This window comes from Suricata suricatta, chromosome 5, assembly GCF_006229205.1.
Source record: "Suricata suricatta isolate VVHF042 chromosome 5, meerkat_22Aug2017_6uvM2_HiC, whole genome shotgun sequence".
Classification (NCBI taxonomy): Eukaryota; Metazoa; Chordata; class Mammalia; order Carnivora; family Herpestidae; genus Suricata; species Suricata suricatta.
Window position 1 is genome coordinate 134,377,890 of NC_043704.1, and position 8,567 is coordinate 134,386,456.

An 8,567-nucleotide genomic window follows, 5' to 3' on the forward strand; every position below is an offset into this window, starting at 1 on the left:
TAAATTAAATGTCTTTAAAAACACTTTATGAAAAAAACATCAAAGTTGTATCTAAACTTTGATTCCAATTGACACAATTGTGTCTATCAAGTCTCAAGATCAGGGAAAGAACTAACCTGCAATCTGATGCCTAAAAAGCCCACCTATCCAATTTTGGTGACTTTATTGATTCCTAGCTCTGGATTTGAGAAAAAGAGTTTGAAAGTGTATCTCCCTTTCCTTTGGGTAAAGTTGGTTTTAAAGATTTTTCTCACTTCAATAGACCAGATGAATGTCTATAACCTTGGTCCTCTGAAAGTTTGATTGGCTTTTTCTGTAAATTAATTGTATGGAATGTACCTCCAGTGTATATGGAAGCATTCTACTCTCCACTACCTCCTACCCTTTTAATCATGCTCTTTCCTTGGCTAATCTCTTGGAGTGAACTTTGAGTTAGTGAGAAGGTACAATTTCCACCAAACAAACGCTAAGCGTCCAGCCGTCTATCTAATCTTGAACAAAAAATACATTCTGGCACTGCAGCCCCCACTGTGTGAAAGGGAATGGACTTTTGGGCTCTTTTCAGAGTCAGTCTGGGCAGGATTTATGATTCAGCTATTTTGACTCAAATCAGCCTGAAAATTCCTGGCATTTATACAATTTTAACTCGATTAAAATTTGGCCTAAATATGTCAGGCTGTTCTTTTGGCACAATATATTACCAAAGCAGAAAAGAAAATAAATACCTGGGATTTTTCTCGGGCTCATTGAGTGGTGGGGTGTGTGGTATATATCTGTGTTTCCATGTGTATATGTCTTTTTCCCAATTAGTTTATACAAATCTGATTGATTTGCTCTTAAAGCGCCATGAAATGGTTCTTTATGATAACTGTTTATCTTGAATTATTTAATTCAATGACTATAAACTGATGTATAAAGTGATTTACTTGCATGAAAGATAATTATGTGACTAAAGATCCTGATTAATTGCATTATTCAATTCTTGTCAATACTGAATCTAAAATGTGGAACCATTTTATTCCACTTAAATGGTGTGTGTAGGGGGGAACTAGTATCGTTTCTTAAAAATGAGAGTTGAAGACAGGGCCTTTGTTGCCATGATTATGTTTGTGATTTTAATTGCTGAGAGACTCATGTTTGAAAAGGATCTGCTGTCAAAGCAGAGAAGCAGTAAATGTTCCTATCGCTTTTCGTACAATGGCAATTATATTGACAATCCATTTTGAGACTAGCCATAATGGTTCCATTTAGTGTGTGTTCTCTGAAGGATCATCAGGGTCAATATAGTGACTATGAAAACGTCTGATAGAACAGATACTTCTATTATGTCATTTCCATTGATGTTATGGAAGGGAGAATGGAGACCCGATCCTGAAATAACGGAGAAGAAAAGCAGCCTTTTATTATGCTACTATTAACACATCTGAGAAGCCAGGTACCAGAAACTTTTGTCTGAAACTTTTTAAGGCTGTTTTTCTTTAGAAAATAAAAGAAGAAAAAAATATTGATTTTTAAAAATGCATGCAAAATCTCTGGGAAATGTTGACTTATAAAAGCAGATTAGTGAGCTCCCTCTCTTACTGTTTCTCAAATGAAGTCCTGCCTGGATCCTTGAGGAGGGATAAAATGACTTTCTGACTCATTTTGATTCTTTTTTTTCCTCTAAGTTTATTTATTTTGAAAGAGAGAGAGAAATCAGGGGAGGAGCAGAAAGAGAGAGAGAGAATCCCGAGCAGGCTCCCTGCTATCAGTACAGAGCCCGATGTGGAGCTCAAACACAAGAACCGTGAGATCATGACCTGAGCTGAAACCAAGAGCCAGACGCTTAACTGACCGAGCCACCCTGGTGCCCCTGACCCATTTTGATTCTTAAATGATATACAGAGAAGCTTTTTGAAAACTTAGAACAAGTAACATCAGCCTTGTAATAACACTAAAACCAAACATATAAAAAACAAATCAATCCTAATTAGTTTACTTAATTCCAAAATTATTTTATTACATTTTGCTGTTACTTGTGCTCTTGAGATAATTTATGTGCTACTGTATATTTCTTCTAACACCGTGTTCATGACTTCTTGGTAGTTTGACATTGACAAGGGTAGGAGTATTTACAAGTGATTGTGGTGGTAGTATCTACACCACAGATATTGCTAAATGCTAGAAGTCAAGGCTTGATTTATTATTTTGTTGATGGTTCAGACATGAAAAGGTGATGGAATATGTGAAAACCTCAGGTTATTTTAAAAGTATGTAGTGTTGGGGCACCTGAGTGGCTCAGTCGTTTAAGCGTCCAGCTTTGGCTCAGGTCATGATCTCACAGTTCATGAGTTCAAGCCCTGCATCTGGCTATCAGCCCACTTCAGATCCTCTGTCCCCTTCTCTCTCTGTTCCTCCTCCACTTTTACTCATTCATTTTCTCTCTTTCTCTCTCTCTCTCTCAAAAATAAATGAACATAAAATAAAGTACATAGTGTTATTTAAAAATGGGCCAATGACAAAGAAGTCAAATTTTCACTATTTGCAGATGACATGGAAGTGGAAAAATAGTTTCAAACAGAGAGGGAGGCAAACCACACGAGATTCTTAAATACAGAGAACAAACTGAGAGTTGATGGAGTGGGGGTGAAGGAGAGGGGAAAATGGGTGATGGGCATGGAAGAGGGCACTTGTTGGGATGAGCACTGGGTGTTGTATGTAAGCAATGAATCATGGGACTCTACTTACTGAAGTCAAGAGCACACTATATATACTGTATGCTAGCTAACTTGACAGTAAATTATATTTAAATAATAAGTAACTAACCAACTAAATAAATAAAATGGGCCAAAGACCTTAATGGACAACTCACCAAAGTAGATACACAGATGGCAAATAAGCATATGGAGAGATGTTCCACATGATAGGACATCAGGGAAATGCAAATAAAAAGAATAATAAGATACCACTAACTACCTGTTACAATGGCCAGAATCCAAAATATGGACAACATCAAAAATTTTCAAAGCTGTGAAGAAACAGGAACTCTCATATGCTGCTGGTGGAAAAGCAAAATGATACAGCCAGGAAGACAAGTTCTGATTTCTTACAAAACTAAATATGGCCCTACTATATTATCTAGCAGTCATGCTTCTTGGTATTTATCCAAAGGAGTTGAAAACTTATGCCCAACAAAACCTTTTCTGGGGTATGGATAGCAGGTTATTCATAATTGCCATCCAGACAATGGACTATTATTTAGTTTTAAAAAGAAATGAACTATCAAGCCATGAAAATTCATGGAGAAAACTTGAGTGCATAGTACTAAGTGAAAGAAGTCAATCTGAAAAGGCTATGTACTCTACAATTAGACCTGTACAACATTCTGGAAAAGATAAAACTATGGAGACAGTAAAAATATCAGTGGTTGCCAGGGCTTGGAGGGGAAAATGAATAAATGGGCAGAGCACATAAGATTTTGAAACAGTGAAAATGTCTGTATAATCTTATGATAAGTAGATCCTGTAATATAATTGTTTGAATCCACAATGCTGTATTTGTACATTGTATAATGTAAACAATGGATTTGGCGGGATTATGGTGTGTCAATCTATCAGTGGTAATTAATATACCACTCTAGTGGGGGATGTTAACATTGGAGGAGTCAGTGCATATGAAGGGACAGGGATCATATGAGACATCTCTGTAGCTTCCTCTAAATGTTTCTGTGAACCTAAAATGGTTCTAAAATAGTCCTTAATTTTTTTAAAAAAGAGTGCAGTGTCTACAGCTATTACATTGTTACAAATTATAATAATTTGTAAATTATTACAAATTGGGGGAATACTCTTATAGTATCAACAACTATTTTACAGTCCCACAAAGAAATCACTCAGTCACTGAGAAACAAGTGAAGTTCCAACATACGACTTCATTGTTTTCACTTTTATCCTACCAATAAACATGAAAATATCAATTGACATTCATGTAAAAACTACACTTGTTCATCAGTTGCAACCACTGACTGCTTATGGATATAAAAGTTGGGCCAAAAACAATGAAAACATTCTGTGAGAATCAACAGAATATATGAATTTGCAGTAAAGATATTATAGGTTTTATTTTTTGCAAATAGAGTGCTATATGTCCTGATTGTCAGCAAACATAATAATCATATAGCAGTGCATGCATGTGTACATGCATGAACACATTTTTTTTCAGAGAAACTGTTGTTAGCTATTACCAGCACATTACCGTGTACCAAAATGCTATAATTTCAAATAATTTATCCTAAGAACATCTCTTTCCCATCTGCCTATTCTGAAGCCTAAACATTTCCCATTAAAGGTAATCTCATTAGCTTAAAATGTTGAGCCCTTTCAAAAGGCAACTAGTTCTGTAAAGGGTACTGAAGGAAGCTCAATTATGTGTACCTTACATTGGAACTTACTAATCAGATACGGTTTCCTTTTAGTGCCATGACAAGATTTTTTTTAACTCATATTTTATGATTTTTGAATCCTAGGAGACAAAGCCTGGAGGAGAAAACTAAGATTCAGAAAGATTGATGATCAAAATATCACAGAACTCTTTAAATAACATCATGAGTTCATTTATTGAATCTTCATTATGTGCTACGGTCTGAATGTCTGTGTACCCTTGTGTACCCACAAAATTTGTATGTTGAAATTCTAACATAAAGGTAATAGTGTTAGTAGGTAGGGCCTTTGGGAGGTGAGTAGGTAATGAGGGTGAAGCCCTTGTGAATGAGACCATTGCTTACATAAAGGAGACCCCATATAACTTCTGTTCTGCTTTGCGAAGCCATGGTGAGGAATTTGTGATCTGGAAGAGGGCTCTCACCCAACCATGCTAGTGGTCTGATACCAGACTTCCAGTTTCCAGAACTTTGAGCAATAAATTTTTGCTGTTTATAAGCCACAGATTAAGACATGATATTCATTTGATATACTATGAATGTTATGTGAATTGTGTTTTTTTTAATTTTTTGTTTATTTTTTAGAGAGAGAGAGAGAGAGAGAGAGAGAGACAGAGCATGAGTGGGGGAGGGGCAGAGAGAGAGAGAGGGAGACACAGAATCCGAAGCAGGTTCCAGGCTCTGAGCTGTCAGCACAGAGCCTGATGAGGGGCTCTAACTCAGGAACTGTGAGATCATGACCTGAGCTGAAGTTGGGTGCTTAATCAACTGAGCTAGCCAGCGCCCCTTAGGTGAATTGTTTTAATTCACACATTGATCCACACTGATGCTTCATTTTGTCCATTTTACAGATAAGGATACTGAGATACAAAGACTTTTTTTTTTTAAGTTTTTTTTAACATTTTTATTTATTTTTGAGAGACAGAGAAAGACAGATCATGAGCAGGGGAGAAGCAGAGAGAGAAGGGTACACAGAATCAGAAACAGGCTCCAGGTTCTGAGCTGTCAGCACAGAGCCCTACATGGGGCTCAAACCCATGAACTATGAGATCATGACCTGAGCTGAAGTCGGGCACTCAACCGACTGAGCCACCCAGGTGCCCCACAAAGACTTTTTAAGATACTCATTTGTAAGGTCCTATAGGTAGGATCATAGAACTAGTATGTGGGCCCTAACTATCTAATTAAAGAGCGTGTTTTCCCCCCAGCTTTATGTAGGTTAAAATGACATATGGCATTGTAAAGTTTAAGGTGTACCATATGTTGCTTGGATACACCTATGAATTGCACAGTGATTACCGTCATAGCATTAGCTAACAGCTTCATCATGTCACTTAACTACCATTTCTTTTTGTGGGAAGACAGCATCTAAGATTTACTCTTTAGCAACTTCCAAGTAATAATCCAGTATTACTAACTATAATCACCGTGCTCTACCTTAGATCCTCGAATTTATTCATCTTATAACTGGAAGCTTGTACTCTCTCACCAACAGCTCCCCATCTGCCCCAACTCCCAGCCCCTGGTAACCACCATTCTACTCTCTATAAATTCAGCCTTTTTAGTTTTCACATATAAGTAGTTTCATATAGTAGGATTTGTCTTTCTCTGACTTATTTAGCATAATGCTCTTGAGATCTGTCCATGTTGACACAAATGGAACGATTTTCTTCTTTCTCATGCCTAAATAATATTCGCGCACGCGCGTGTGTGTGTGTGTGTATGTTTCATATATTTCTTATGCATTCTCCTCTGACAGATGCTTGAGTTTTTTCCATATCTTGGCTCTTGTGAATAATACTACAATGAACATAGGAGTACAGGTATCGCTCTGAGATTTTGTTTTCATTTCCTTTGATATACACCCAGAGGTGGAATAGTGGGATTGCTGAATATTATGATAGTTATATTTTTAATGTTTTGAGGCATTTCCATGCCCTTTTCCATAGTGACTGGACCAATTTGCGTTCCCATCAAGGGTTGGTTCCCTTTTTATCACACCTCAGGCCACACTTGCTATTTATCTTCTTGATGAAAGCCATCTTAAAAGATGTGAGGTGATATCTCATTGTGGTTTTGGTTTGCATTTCCCTGATAATTAGTGATGTTGGGTACCTCTTCATGTAACTGTTTATCATTTGTATCTCTTTGGCAAAATGTTTATTCCCTTCTTCCCATTTTAAATTGGATTGTTTAGTTTTTAAGTATTGTATGAGTTCTTTCTATATTTTGGGTACTAACAGATACCTGATTTGCAAATATTTTCTCCCACTTCATAGTTTGCCTTTACATTTTGTTGATTGTTCCTTTTGCTCTGCAGAAGTGTTTAAGTCTGATATAGTCTCACTTATTTTTTTAGCCTTTTGTTGCTTGTGTTTTTAGTGTCATAGCCAAAAAAAAAAAAAAATCGCTGCCATGATCAATGTCAAGAAGATTTTCCCGTTTTCTTCTAGAAGTTTTATAGTGTAGGAACTTAGGTTTAAGTTTTAATCCATTTTGGGTTAATTTTGTATGTGGTAAAAGACATCCAATTTCATTCTTCTGCATGTGCTTATCCTGTTTTCCCAACACCATTTATTGAAGACACTATCCTTTCCCCATTTAATATACTTGACTAATAGAGACTACTCTTTATCTATTACTTTATACCACTCATAGAGTCCAGGCCTTTATTGCTGAATTAGGTTTTATCACACCATATTGTGTCACTCTCTTTACTATAAATATTATCTAATATGGTTATAGGAGATAAGGAGAAAAATGTTATACTAAGATATTAACCAATAAGAAGAGGCTCAAAGATTGAGGCCTAGGCCACTCCAATGTTAAGGAATTAAGTAGAACAAGAGAAGCAAGGAGAGGAGACTGCATCTGTTAATCAGGATTGTATCATGCAAATCACAAAATCTCATTGGCATTTAATAGTAAGTATTTGTTTAACTTACAAGTCTTAGAGTGAGCTGTCCGAGGCTGGCTTAGCTGAGCTTGGATGCCTTCATCCATATATCGGCCGGCTGGTTGGAAGCTTTGTTTTAGGCAGAGCTGGACCAGGGCAGCTTATGTGCAGCAGCTCTGCTCACCTGCCAGGCCTCCTTCTGGGACTGTTGGGCAAGTCCTGGCAGGCTCTTCTCATGGCAATGGCTTTTTGCAGATACTTGCCAATGAACCATTGGCCAAAGCAAGTCACACAGTTGAACCTGAACTCAGACAGAGAAGTAAGCCATATATACAATGAAAAGGAATTATAAAGCTTTTTCACAAGGATGTATGCAAGGGTGAGATGAATGATTTATGCTTTTAATGCAGTCTATCTCAGAATCCAAGACTGAGTTACCAATGACTTTGGAAAAAATAGAACGTTTCACTCTAGTGAGTGAAGAACACTCAAGGCGAATGTGATCTTCAATGTCAAATGTTACTGATAGGGAAAGTAACATGAAGACTGAAATTTGACACTGGAGGATACTAGTGATCTGTTTTTTAAGTTTATTTTTCAATTTTTTTAGAGAGAGCGAGGGAGAATCAGAGAAGAGGAGAGAGAGAGAGAATCCTAAGCAGGCTCTGTGCTCAAACCCACAAACCATGAGATCATGACCTGAGCCAGTATCAAGAGCTTGACCTTCGATCCACTGAGCCACCCTGGAGGTTGTTAGTGACTTTGACAAGACCAGTTTCAGTACATTGTTGAGGACAAAATTCTGATTGTGAAGATGTAGGAGAGAGCAGGGAAGAGATTGGAGAGAATAATTATAAAAAATACTTTGACGATTTTTTGTTCTGCAAAAGCATATAGAGAGATGGACTGGTACCTGACTGAGCAATGCAGTTGAAAGATGTTTGGGTTTTTTTTTCCATTTATTTATTTATTTATTTTTAACATATGCAATTATTTTCCATCATTTACACTACAGTAGTTAAAATTACACTCCAAACAGAAAAGCAAAGTAAAACATCAAAACCCCAACTTCTGTTTCATGTAATTAGACTTATACAGAAATTAGAAGGTTAAGTAACAACTAGTTAATCACCTAATTTCACAGCTATCTGAAGTGGCAATCGTTATATAGCAGCTTATCTATGATACATTCAAGATACATGATACAATTTATTACTTGCCCATAAGCTACAACACAGCCTGCTTAATACCTTT